Source organism: Miniopterus schreibersii, assembly GCF_964146895.1.
Source record: "Miniopterus schreibersii genome assembly, chromosome: 18".
Taxonomy (NCBI): Eukaryota; Metazoa; Chordata; class Mammalia; order Chiroptera; family Miniopteridae; genus Miniopterus; species Miniopterus schreibersii.
The window spans coordinates 18,990,489-19,004,405 of record NC_138121.1 but is presented as its reverse complement, the minus strand read 5'-3'; the positions used below and the strand labels follow the sequence as shown (position 1 = coordinate 19,004,405).

At 47.9% G+C, this 13,917-nt stretch overlaps 1 protein-coding gene across 1 annotated transcript in view; it reads left to right on the top strand.

Annotated features, from left to right (window-relative positions):
- FA2H (fatty acid 2-hydroxylase) overlaps window positions 1-13,917 on the top strand; it is a 40,167-nt gene that overhangs the window by 9,135 nt on the left and 17,115 nt on the right. The gene's annotated exons all lie outside the window — the stretch shown is intronic.

Genomic DNA, 13,917 nt, shown 5'->3' with positions numbered 1-13,917 from the left:
CTTATTGATTTATAATCACTCTTTATATATAAAGGACATTTTTGTATCCTTTTTTCCATCATATATATTACTGTTTGTCCACTAGCTTTCATTTGTCTTTTGACTTCTTTAATGTTTTCTCTCCATTTAAACCTTTAAAATTTCCATGTAGAAAAAGGTATCAAGTTTTATCATTCTTAAAAAGACCACCTCTACTTTAAGATTTTATACATAAAAACAAAATATTTTAGTATCCTGCCAATAATTTTATGCTTAATGTTTTGTTGTTATTTTTGCTTAAATGTTTTACCTACCTATAATTTTTTTGGTATATGGAACAAAATAGAGATGATTTTATGTTTAATTTTTTCCAAATGACCAACTAGTTATCCCAGTAGATGTATGGAATAATCCATTTTCCCCACTGATTTAAAAACACTTTCTCACAGATCAATCATTCACAGATATATTTTAGTCTATTTTTGGACTCTGTTCTTTCTCAATGAAATTACTCATTTTTTATTACGTTTTGGCCATTGGGCTTTTTTCTCCTTCTGTTCCACTGCAGCCAGGATTTTGCTCCCACCTGTTCCATTAAGAGAAAGTAAAGGGCAGGACAGGAGCTGAGTGTAATTTCTGGGCCATGTTGCTGGCCTTGGGAAGACACAGTGAGTCTGACTTTCAGGGGCTGAGGCTGCCTGGCACACCCTGACCCTGAGGTCCTATGGCTGGAACATGGAGGAAGCAGCTCAGGAAGCCCACGCAGGCGACAGGCCCCAGCCAGCAAGCTCATGGGAGGGTCCGAAGTGGGTGTCCAAGCGGTCATGGAATGGTAGGGATTTCACTGGGGAATGCAGGGTGGGGAGGGGCGAGGAGGGAGCAGCTGGAAGCAGCCTTGCTGCTGGAACTCAGCATGCCCATGGGTCCTGTGTACCTTTCCTGCACTGTGTCCACAGCCTGCGGTTTGGAGGAGGTGCCTGCAGGTCAGGTTCTCTGCGTGTGTGAACAGCCGGAGGCTAACAGAGCAGGGAAGCAGCCGGTGTTTGCTAACAGGGAACCTGGCACCTCTCTTGCAAAGCCCTGTAAATCTCAAACTTCTTGTTCTTCTGGCCAAGGGAACTGCATACTTACCCCCTCACCTTCCTTTCATCATAACTGAATGAGCAGCTTATTAAAACAGATTCCTAAGGTCTGGTGGGATGATGAAAATGTTCTACATCTTGGCTTGGGCATTGGCTACAAGGAGACATGTAACTGTCAAAACTTATGAAACCACACACTTTAGGACTGGTAATTCACCCCCTCTATCCCCTCTTCTACCTCCCCTCTCCCTGAACCCGGAAGACTGGCAATTTTTATGATATGAAATTATACCCTTTTTTTTTTCAACAGAAGCAAACACATTTAATACATATTAGTAATCACTCTTAAGGATGTGACATCATGACTGCTAGAGTTAGATATTGGTATACACAAGTCTTTAAAGATTTCTTTTAAAAAAATAGTAGAAAGTGAAAGTAAGAATGTGGTATTGGGGATACAAGTATTCAAGGGGAGATTCTTTCAACTTGACTGTATGTTTAAACTTTTTCATAATAAAATGTTGGGAAGAATACCAAGCAGTTGCATTGTGGACATCACTCACAGATATGTTCTCAAAGGATGAGTGGAAAATAAAATAAAGCAAGCGACAGCACGTGAATGGATGTGTGCAGCAAGGCATCACATTTCAAGTGATATTGATTCACTTCCTAGAGCAGCTGTAACCAAGTACCAGGAACTGGGTGGCTTAACACAACAGAAATCTATTCTCTCACAGTTCTAGAGTCTAGAAGTCTGAACTCAAGCTGTCAGTAGGGTTGGTTGCTCCTGGAGGCTCTGAGGGAGAATCTGTTCCTTGCCTCTTTCCTTGCTTCTGGCGTGGCCAGCAATCCTCAGCTTACAGATTCAGCACTTCAGTCTCTGCCTGTGTCTTCAGGAAGGTGCTCTGGAGAACTGTGTTATATTTCAGAAAAATGACTCTAGAACTGACAGAGATTCCAATATTGAAGACGTGAAAAGTTTGATGTTTCATTTGAGTAGGGGAAAAACACATGTAACTAAATTAAAGAATTAATTAGGATAAAGATTTATATATTATAATTATATATGTATAAATAGATTCTTGGGAACCTCCCCAAACCAATAAAATCAGAATCTCTGGAAACAAGACCCCAGAAATGTGTATTTTTAACAAGCACTCTGTGTGAGTCAGCAGCACCAGTGTCTACAGCCCTCTGTTCTAGAAGGCTAAGGGCAGAGGGAAACTGGAGATGGAAAACCAGAGGCACTGAAAGTGGCTCAGTGGGCAGATCTCTCGGGATTTCCAAAGATCAGCATCCCAAACACCCAGTGTGGGACTTGGTGCAGAGCAGGTGTGCAGCGGGCATTGAATGGTAGCCAACCCTGTTCCACTGTCCCCCAAGAGAGAAGGAGCCTGGGATCTGCAGCCCTGAGACAGCACTCTGGGTCTAGCTCTGCATCTCATTGGCTGTGTGACCTTGTGTTAATCATTTAACCTTTCCCAGTCTTGGCTTCCTTCTTCTCTGCAGGGTTGGTTGGTTTTTTTTGGGGGGGGGGGGGCTGCAATGAGATCACATGAGATTTGCAAAACAGAACGTATAGCTTAAACTGAAACAGGATGACTACAAACCCCTTCAGCCTCAGCTTTGGCTAAGAAAAGGTCAACTCCTGTTAGGTGATCAGGATGGATGTTTTCAGAACCTGGTTCCTATGTGCTCAGACCCTGTTGGGCAAGACCGTGGAGCTGGACGGCGCTGACATTCCAGTCCCTCAGGGTTGCTCCTTCCACCCGCCTGGGCATGTGGGGTCTGCATCGACCTGCTGCCCTCATTCCATCTTCACCTGGAAAGGGCAGCCCTGGGACACTCACCCTGGCCAGGGATGGACAGTCTCCAAAGGTGAGGCTGGCAGAGACCCCAGGTGGTGCCAGGGGCTTGCAGGGCTGCCACCTTTTCCCCACTGTTCCTTCCTCTATTCAACCACAAGCATAGTGGATGTCTCCTCTGGGAATTAAAACAATCGGTCACTGCCCTCATGGAGCACAGCTGCCAGTGGAGGGAGGGAGGCAGATGGGACAACTACAGGTAGTGGCAAGAGCTACTACAGAATATACATATGTATTGTGTGTGTATATAATACATATACATATATATAGTCCGTGTATATATATTATATATAACAGAATAGATCATCTATTTTAGAACAGGGGACTGTGACAGAGTGGCAGCTGCACTTCTGATGAGGGAGATCAGAGAAGTCTTCATCTAATGGATGAAAAGGAGCTGTCATAAGAAGAACTGGGTTAAAAAACAAACAAACATTCCAGGCAGAGGGAATAGGGAATACTTGTATCCCCAATACCACGTTCTTACTTTCACTTTCTACTATTTTTTTAAAAGAAATCTTTAAAGACTTGTGTATACCAAAGGCTCTGGATATGACATCAGGAATCCAAAAGGAGGCTCTAGTATTGTTGGAGTATTGTGGGTTAGGGGAATGTGGTATGGGATAAAGTGTGGAGGTAAGCAGGAGCCCTGCATGGGTCATTGTAGGGGGGGTTAGATTTTATTTTGAGAATGGGTTGGAGGAATTTAAGTGGAAGACTGACAAAACTAATCTATTATTTTTTAATTTGTTCTGGCTGCCATGTGGAGGGTACATTGAAGGGGGTCAAGGGTGGAAGCAGGAAGAGAGCTAAGAAGCCATTCCTGTTGTCCAGGCAGGAGGTAGCCTGGATGGGTGGCCATAGGGATGGAAAGAAGTAGATTAAAATGGAAATGTCTTGGAGGTAGAACCAACTTGCTGATGGATTAGATGTTGGGAGTAAGCGAAAAAGATGTTGATGCCAGGGTTTTGACCTGAGCAACAGGATTGTTTGATTTATGGGAATGATGAATACTGGGTTGGGAGCCCAGGTTCAGAATGGGGCAGATTTCACTGGGGCCACATTAGGTTTGAGGTACCAAGGGAACTCCCAGGTGGAGATTTCAAATAGTGGTTGAATACATGAGTCCAGAGCTATGCTTTCCAATATGGTAGCCACTAGCCACACGGGGCTATTTAAATTTAATTAAAATGAAATGAAATTAAAATTCAGTCCCTCAGTCACACTAGCCACATTCCAAGTGCCCAGTAGACACACGTGGCTAGTGGCTGCTATGTCGGACAGTGCAGATAAGAACACGCCCATCATTGCCCAGAGTTCTGTTGGACAGTGATGGTCTAGAGCTGTGGCCCAGAGTCACAGAGCATTTCTCTCTGGGATAACAGCATCCTAATTGGGTGGCTCTGGTCCAGGAAGCTGGGGTCCCTGTGTCATTCACGTCATTCACAATGACTCCTTCTTGTCCTCTCTGCTTGACCACACCGGATTATATATTCAGTGATGTCCCTGACCTGTGGCCGTGTCAGAGAGACACTGACCACCCAGAAGGACACTTGCCCTGGGGTTGTTCAAGGACATCATCCCCTGGAGCTGAAGCACCATTATAGTGACAAGAATAAATATGGGGCTTACTGAGGATGAAACGTGGCTATAGGCAATAGCTTACAAGGAGATACCAGTTCTAGGGCTCACTGTAGAGACTTGGGTAGTTTAAGAAATGTGCAATGGCTGAAAGGTTGCTGGTTCGATTCCCAGTCAGGGCACATGCCCAGGTTGCAGGCTCAACCCCCAGTGGTGGTTGTGCAGGAGGCAGCCGATCAAGGTTGTGCTCTCACATCGATGTTTCTATCTCTCTCCCTTCCTCTCTCTCTAAAAATCAATACACTATTTAAAAACAGAAAAGAAATGTGCAATGGGTTTGGAAGTTGTCAGGCTAAATGAGAGTAGAAACGAAGACACAGGCTTAGAGTGCAGCAGCCTTGTCTTCTAGAACTAACCATGCTAATGAGATGAGCCCGCCAAACCAGCAATCGCTATGAACAGAAACATCCTCAACTGCTGATGGGAGAAGATTCCATGTCTTGGCCGGGGAAGACGGAATTGATTGAATCCATATTTCTGAATCAGGACAAAGAATTAGTAGGTGTACAGCAGGTTGTTTTTGTTTGTTATTAGTGTTTTGTTTACAGAACAGTTCCGTGACTTCTATTGTTTTTGACTATATAGCCATTTGCCATTTTGTAAACAATGATGGAACAATTATTTTTCTTTTTAAAATCATTAGACTTAAAAAGGAAAATTTAGGAATGTTGTTTCTGTAATAGTGATATTTGAGGTAATTTGTAAATCAATGCTCTTGTTTTTCCTTTAAAAAAACAGCAAAATACAGTATTTTGAGGGTAATTCTTCCAAATTAGAGTGTCCCACAATAGATCTAAAACTTTTTTTATTACGGAGGTTGGGGTCAGGGAGGAGATAATATATTTTAGGTGGCTTAAGTATTTTTTCCTGTGGATAGCACATTCCATCAGCCTACCTGTGGTGCCTTGAGGTCTAAATCCTGAGAGCCCACTGTCTAGAAATGTGCCATCAACTCTAAAAAGATCAGGCACTCATTTGCTGCACACTGCGGGAGCTGCTCATCAGAGTTGAAGCTCCGGTCCCACCCCCACCCCTCCTACCACTGTAGTGCCAGGAGAGACTGTGAGGCAGGACCCAGGAGGTAAGCCTCAGAGAGCTCCCCTTGCCCACCAGACCAAGCCCAGGTCACACCCCCAATCCTCGGCTCCCAGCTGGGATTGTCCCCTCAGGCTGCTCCAAATCCCAGAGCAGGCTTTCATTAGGAAAAAAACCATGTGTCCTCTTGGCTGTTGGTGGCTTCCTGGAATGGTGCCCTCATGTGAGGTTAGAGGCTGGAGAGGGAAGGATCTGTGTGGATGCAGACAGTCCATGGCAGGATCTGGTAGAGTCAGGTCAACAGTCTGAAACCCTGTGGGCGCACTCTGGCGAGTTTTGAGTGGTAATGTCATATTTTCAACCCACTGGCCCCCTTTTCTGATGTCCTGAATTGCCCACCTCTGCTGGCTTCTGCTTCAGTGATGAGGTTGCCGGTGACGTCATCCAGGGGGCTCATTTCATGAGTAGAGGCAATGCCAATTCCACGGGGAGCCGATGTCAGGGACCCAGGAGACTGGGACTGACTGTCTTGTTCCGTCCAGCTCCCTGCATCTCCTGAGCAGGAGAAGTTGGTCACACCTTGAGCATAAGTTTCCTACTCATTTCCTCTTCTTTCTTCTTCCTACTGGTTGCACTGGGATAGAGGCTGGCAGAGCTAGTCACCTTGCAGCCACTGTGGGCAGGTGAGGAGCGTCTGTGCTTGGGGGGGTTCTGTGGTTTGTCACTAGCCATATATGACTTCTGTCTTTTTGTTTGTTTTGTTTTGCTTTTACGCACAGGGTTTATTTTAAATGTCTTAAGGATAGGATAGGCCACAGGACCTGGCTGGGCCTGGCTTCTGATTTACTAGAAAGGGAAAAAAGCAGCTCCCGCTATCCTCATTTTAGCCCCAAATTTCTGGCTACTGAAAAGAGCCAGCTCTGAGGAGTGTGCTCCCTGGGAGCCTCAGAGGTGGGCTTAACACAGAGGCTTTTCGCCAAGGAAGACTAGGTGCAGCTCTGGCTCCCGCAAGGTCCTCTCCGCCCGCCCCCCACCTGCCCCTTCCACCTGCCCAGGGCCTGTGCTGCCCAGGTGTGCCGGGACACCCCGAGCCCCCACCTTCCTCTGGGGCTCCATGGGCTGGTGGCAGCTGGACACAGGGCCTAGGGCACCATCTCATTTCAGAAAAGGGGTTTTCAGGCCAGACCCGGGCTTCAGCATAAAAGGCCATCTGTCCATCCCTCGGTGCCCAGCCCTGGCTTTCCCGAACAACATTCCTTTATGCTGGCGCCCCCGCCCCCCGCAGCCCCCGCCCCCCAGCACACTGCCTCCTTTCACCGCCTCTGTGGGCGGCTTGTTTGTTTGCCGTGCAGAGTGCAGGCTCTCTGTTGTCCTTCTCTTTTCTCTCCCCCTCGTGTACCCTCCAAGCAAATCCTCTCTGGGCACTGGAGGAAGGCTTGGGTCTAAAGCAGAGTCCACGCTAGGGCTTGGGGCCCCCGGTGGGTCCTCCAGAGGGGGCAGAGGAGGGCACAGGAAGTCTTAGCAAGGATGCACTGGAAGGGGGTTCCTGTCTGGCTCTCCCAGCAATCATTTGAGAGTCCTTGAATTAGGGACTTGGTCCCCCTGTGCCTCAGTTTCCCCGTCTGTGGAACACCTCTTGCCAATCTCTCAGAGAGAACTGTGTTGATATCAATGAGATGTCAGGGTGGTAATGACACTCACCAGGGAGATGGCACGGCTGTCCCAGAAGCCACATGGCTAGGTGGGAGGCTGGTACAAAATAGGCCAAGACGCTAAGTGCTGCAGTTTGCCTGACCCCCCAGTTCAACCTGCCTCCCACACACAGCACAGGGAAAACTGGAAGAAGGGGAGCAAGGCCACCCAGCTCCTGGACAGGAAACAGTGGGCTAGGGAGGGGGGTACTTGAATGCCCCCCCTTTAGGAGCTGTACCAGTGGGCTGCCACTGGGGGCCTGGTAGGATGGCTGTGTTGATGACCAGATCCCAGTTTCTGACACCCCTTCAGCATCAGAGGAGAGGCAGAATTTGGTCTTTACATCTCCCTGGATGCCTCCCTTGGTTGTTCTCTCTCCTGGGTGAATTCCTTCTCTCTCTGAGGCTGTGTCTTGATCCCAGGGGAGACTGTTAGTTTATATCTTAGGGCTGCCATAATAGAGTGCCCTAAATTGGGTGCTAAGGCAATAGAAATGTGTGTGTCACAGTCTGGAGGCAAGAAGTCTGAGATCAAGGTGTCCACAGGGTTGTTTCCTCTGGGAGCGGTGAGCAAGGATCTGTTGCAGCCTCCCCCTGGCTCCTACTGGCCTCCTGGAAATCTTTTGCGTTTCTTGGCTCGTAGCTGCATCACCCAATCTCTGCCTTCATCTTCATATGTCCTTCTCTGTGTGTGTCTCTGTGTCCAAATTAACCCTTTTTATAAGGACACCATTCACATTGGATTAGGGTCCACCCTAATGACCTCATCTTAACTAATTACATCTGCAATGACCCTATCAAAGTAAGTCACGTCATGAGGTGCTAGGATTCAGGATAACAAGGGTCTTGGTACAGCTGACCCGCAGGTCTGGCTCGCCCATGTGGGTGCAGTCTGGGCTTCCATCTTTTTCACTCTGTACCAACATCTCTAGAAAAAGGGTAACTCATGGCTTTGTTTTTTGTTTCTTGGTGTCTCGTGTTTTAAGGAAAATGAATGTGAGCATCTTTCGTTGTGAGATGAATATTCCTACATGTTTATTATGCAAACAAAATGAGTCCATATTAAGTAACACACCCTGCCTGCCTGATTCATTGGCGTCATCTGCCCAATCTCTGAGGACAGAGCAGGAACTTGGGGTGCCCCTGCCAGAGAGAAGCGACTTCTCGTTCCAGGAGGAAGATCCTCAGGGCCCATGGCCTGTTGGTAATGGAGCCTGGATGAGAACTGTGTCCTGAATTGCAGCATCTAGGGCTAGATGCTGACCCTGGATTCTCCCCCTGCCCCCAGTGGCCCTGAGTGAGGACTGCCTCCTTCAGGGACAGGAGTGTTACATAGACTGGCTGGAATCTCAGAGATCTGACAGGGAACAACTCCTGGGTGCTCTAAGTTTGGGCCTGGGGTGCTGAACTCAGTGTGAGAGAGGCAGGTGAGGATGGAACCCAGGAGGAGGGGCAGTGGTGTCAACAGGGCCATCTCCATGAGAGGGCTGACCTGAGAGGAAGTAATGCTTCGTGACCAGCCAGGAATTGGCATTGTGCTGGGAGAAGCTAAGGTCGGCATCCTGTTTCTCTGGCTTCTCTCCCTGTGGCTTGTGCTGTGGCGGGGGATGGGGAATGGGGGCGGGGAAGCTAAAGAGGTCAACATGCTTTCCTCGCCGCTCCCACCACATGGCCCAGCAGGTCTACTGATTCTCAGCTCAGAATGGGCAGTGCCTGCTTCCCCAACTTCCTTCTCTCTCCAAGACCACACAGCCTTTGGAAGGTGTCAGCAGCTCTCTTCCTGCCTGTCCTGCCCCCACTTTGGTGGCCTCTCCAGGCCAAGGGCCTCCAGCGGTTAAACAGGCCACCATCTATTCATTAATGATAATTCAGCAAGTATTTGAGTACTGATGCTGATCTTGTGCCAGCTACTGGGGACCTAACAGTGAGCAAGACAGCCAGAGTCTGTACCCTCATGGAGCTTATGTTCTAGCTTGGGAGACAGTCACAGGGAAATGTGCAAGGAGAGCCAGATGTTTCTAGCGTTACCCTGCTAGACTCAACAGGCTTCCTCCAAACAGCCTTGGGCCTGACCACACAAATGTTCCTAGCCACCCCCCAGCCTTCTTTCCAGGAATGGAGGAGTCAGGAGGCCCCAGGATGAGGGGTGGGTCTTAACCTCCATTCTTGTTGCCCCAGGACAGTCTGATGTCCCTCAGGTGGACCCTCTAAGAAAACTGCCACCTGACACAGGTGGGTTGGACACCCCATCTCCAGCCACACCCATGAATACTTGGGCTGACCATGCCTGTGAAAACTGGTATGTCTGACCACAGAATTACTCCCTTCCCTTACCAAAATACTGAAACTTACTTAACCCGAAGGCATCACCCAGAACAATTTTCAAATACTGGAAAAGAGTACACATCGTCTTCGCTTTCTGATGCTTTTTGGTTTTTAAAGCTCTCTTTGGCTTGCTTCCAGGATCAGGCGAGTCTTTTAAATAATGCATTGTGGAAGTTTCCAAGAAACTTTTTTCCAAAGCCTTTTAATGTTTGAGTAGTACCCTAGTTCCCAGGAATGACCTTTACACACGTCTGATTCATGCATGGTGTTTGCTTGTGGAATTCAAGGGTGAGCCTGGCTCAACTATAAAATAAACACCAGGGCCTGGAAGTCTGGAAAACGTGGCCCAGATCAGTGTGTGGCGTGGCGGCTCCCAGCAGGACTCGAATCCTGGAACACCCCCCGCCCCTCCCCTCCAGGTTCAGATATGAGCAACCCCCCTAGTGGGAATGGGAGACTGTCTTCAGAAGGGTCTTTGTCCTGTCTGCATGTGGAGAAGGTTATTAGACCCTTTGAAAGCTCACAGCTAGACTCGAGAAAAATAGTCAATGAAAGATGCGCCAGAGGACACTTCCTCATACCTGAGGGCATTTCTGCTACTGGCGGTGCCACCGTGCTGCGCGCACTCTGGCTCTCCTTGAAGTCTCCTCCTGGACTGGAGGTGTGTCCAGTCTTGTGACTAATTACCTGGGCTTCTGCCAGGGAGGGGTGTGGTCCTAGAGAGGCCACCCAAAAAGCACCTTGTTTATATGGTCAGTCTGGGAATTTATTTGCCAAAAGCCCGTCACCCATGACATGGCTGCGTGGTGGTTCCAGGACTTTTAAATTGTGATTCAGCCGGGGCAGCAGGAGGGGGGAGGAAGAGGCAGGAGAAAGTGACCCCTACTTGCCTCTCTTCCTCCCCTCTTTCCCTCATCCCCTGTGGGCAGCGCACCCCCAATGGTGCTGGTTCACAGATGCACCAAAATGTTTGTCTGAGAACGCTTACTTTCCCATTGCTAATTACAGGAAAGGACACGAAGCAACCTGAATGCTCATCAGTAGGGGACTGGTTAAATAAATTGTGGTGTGTGCTTGCAGTGACTATTATGCCACATTGGAAAACATGGATGCGGACTGTGTGTGCTGCCATGTGTGCCGAGTGGAAGAACGCACTGACAGACTGTATGGAAAGGGACAGCTGTCTTGAGAGCATCCCTCACTGTTCTGTGCTGGGGATGCCAGCCTGTGAGCTGCTCCCGGAAAGGAGGTAGAAAACCCTGGGGCTCCTCCACGTCCCTCACTTCACCTGGAATATTTCCAGTTGAAGGAAAAAACCTCAAAAGTAGTGTTTCCGATTTCAGCCAACATCTCTCTGCAAAACTGGATTCTTAGTAATTTTTCAAGTAAAACCTTAGAACTGGAACATAGAGAGCGTTTGGTCTACTTCCTGTTACCCATAAATTAGAGAGCCCCACACCAGCCACCTTGAACCAAAAAAACAATGACGTACAGTTCATGCTCATGAAAGGAAATTTTGGAGTGTAATTTTTTTACATTAATATTTTTAAATAGAATCTTTTTTTATTTTTATGTCAATGTAAAGTTGCCAACTGCTCTTCCTTGGGAAGCACTGACTTTTACTCTGAAAGTGTGCATTTCCTACCTACTTGGTATTAAAATGTTCTTTCTCTTATTTTATGCCTCACCTGAGGACATTTTTCATTGATTTTTGGAGAGAGGGAAAGGGGCAGAGAGACGAGAGAGAGAGAGAGAGAGAGAGAGAGAGAGAGAGAATCCATGTAAGAGAGAAACATTGATCAGTTGCCTCCCTCACATGCTCCAAATGGGGATGGAACTCACAACCTAGGTATGTGCCCTGACCGGGAATCAAACCCATGACCTTTTGGTGTATGGGACGACAGTCCTACCAATTGAGCCACACCAGCCAGGGCAAAACTTCCTTTCATTTATGAAATGCTGATGATGTGTAGTTTAGGAAATATTTTTATTTGGCAAAATAAAATGCTGGCAATCTTGTATCAGTTTAATGTACTTTTAGTTCTGCTCATGTCTATCCTGTGTACTAAGCCAAAGGGCACTGAGAATATATGGCCCAAATTATTGGAATTTTGACCCTTGTTTCTGGGCACTGCCCTGTCCAGCCCAGAGGGATGTTCTAAGAGGGTGTGTTCAGCATCCTGGACCACCACTCTCATCTAAGCAAACGTGCCCACCCATTTGTTTTCTATTCCCAAGAAGCACGTGCCCTGCAGAGCTTCGGGGCTCCGTCCCCAGCAGCCAAGCCCACAGCACTGCAGGAGTTGATGGCTATTTTGCAAAGATCTAGCACTAAAACATGGTCCACTGAGGAAATGTGAATGGAGCACCTCATAGCATCCAGAGCCCCTCCTAGGCACCCTGAGAAAAGGAAGCAGTAGTTTCCTGCCCTATTGGAATCTGTAACACCACTGGATAGACAAGATAGCTACCCAAACACCCAAAGACGACAAGGGGCAGGAAATTGTACACACCAACTGTCACCGTGAGAGACACAGAAAGTATGATTTTCTCAAAGTTGGAAAATGAAGAGATATTTCTGGCTGGAGTGGTTAAGGAAGATGTGCATGGCGGTCGAGAGAATATTCTGGAGTCCAACCTCTCCCTAGCTGTGGGACTGCCCTGTGCCTGGGTCCCCTCATCTGTCAAGCGGGGGTAATAATCTTGCCTGCTTCATTCAGTTGTGAAGATTAAAAGGCTAGGCACAGAGTAAGCATCATGAATATTAACCTCTGTCATCGTCCCAGACAGGGTAACTGACATTTGAGAAGGAAAATGCAAGGCATGTTTAGAAAATGGAAAATCATCCCTGCTGGCTAGAGGGCAATGTTAGGGTTAATCCAAGGGCTTAACAGGAGAGGAGTTTGGAAATGCAGGGGAAAGACTTGAAAAATAGAGGAGACCGGTAGGGAGCCAGGCTTCCCGTCCCTGCAAACTCCCCTCGCTGACCCCATTTCTCAGGTTTTCTCCACCTCCCACTGCCCAGTACTTCCCATTCATCACCACTCTGAGCCCCAGTCTTCCTCACACATCTTTTGTGGCCCTCCGGGGGGCCCATATCACTGTCTGGAGCACACATGCTCTCCACACGGTGCCAGCAGCAGCAGCCCGTGAAATAAGCTTCGGGTGGCCCTGTGCTCAGTGAATGAACCATGCGGTATGGCTGCCAAAGGGCCAACGGGAGCTCGGTTCCCGTGACCTGACATGTGGCATCCTGTACAAAGGAGGCGGAGCCCTTCTGGCACTGGTGCCATCACACCTGCTTTGGAAGAGGAACGGGGACCAACCCCTATGCTTAGAGACCCTGTCTTGTCCTAAGAGGATCTTGGGGAAAAGCTCATGGCAGGGGGTGAGGGTACCAGCTGTCTGCAGGTGTGTATAGTCCTGCCAGTGAAAAAGAAAGAGCTTGTACAGTCCTAGAGGGAAGGGACCAGGAGCAATCCCTGCAAACCTGAGGCAGCCAGCTGAGCCAAGGACGCGAGCACCCAGAAAGAAAACAGTCCAGACTGCAGTGAGCAGAAAATGGGCTGCGTAGATGACGGCTGTGCCCAGGGCCAGAGGCGACCACCCTTTCTTCTGCTTCCAGTGATTGTTTAGGTGGATGTGCCCAAAACAGATCTGTGTCTGCCATGCAGGGATGTCTAAAAAGTGTAACACAGATAAAACCCATTAAAAGATAATATATGTGAGAACCCTTCCCCTGCTTGGGCTGGGCAGGCCCCAAAATGAGCCTTTTGTTTTGTTGAGAGATGATGGAGTTGCAATAAGTGGGGCTGGGTGCACAGAGGATTGGATTATCCTACTTAAGAAAGGGCTTGGGGTGACCAGGAGAAAATAACTATTCAGGAGGGAGGGAGAATCAAGAACTTGGTGGTCAGGGGCTCTCTGTGGTATTTCGAGGGTGGAATAGAATTAGAAGGGGGGATTGTGTTCGCACTCTCCCCCGTAAAAAAAAGAAAAGAATTAGGAGGGGCAAGATTATTATATGACATTTATATTGGATACTTAAGGAGTTTCATTGTATGATATGCTATAAAGTCCACTCTTCTTTGTCCTTAAGAGTCATCAGAGATGCTTTTTTTAAAAACAACAACACATGGTGACACAGACTAAAAATACTGAGATACTCAGACCAAGGCAAGACCATGAAAATGGCTTTATTTAGGTTTTCCCAGAAAATGCCAGCATCACTGTCGCTGTCAGGTTCTCTCGGTTCACTTAGAAGCCGAAATGTAAGAATTATGACAATAGAAACCCCAA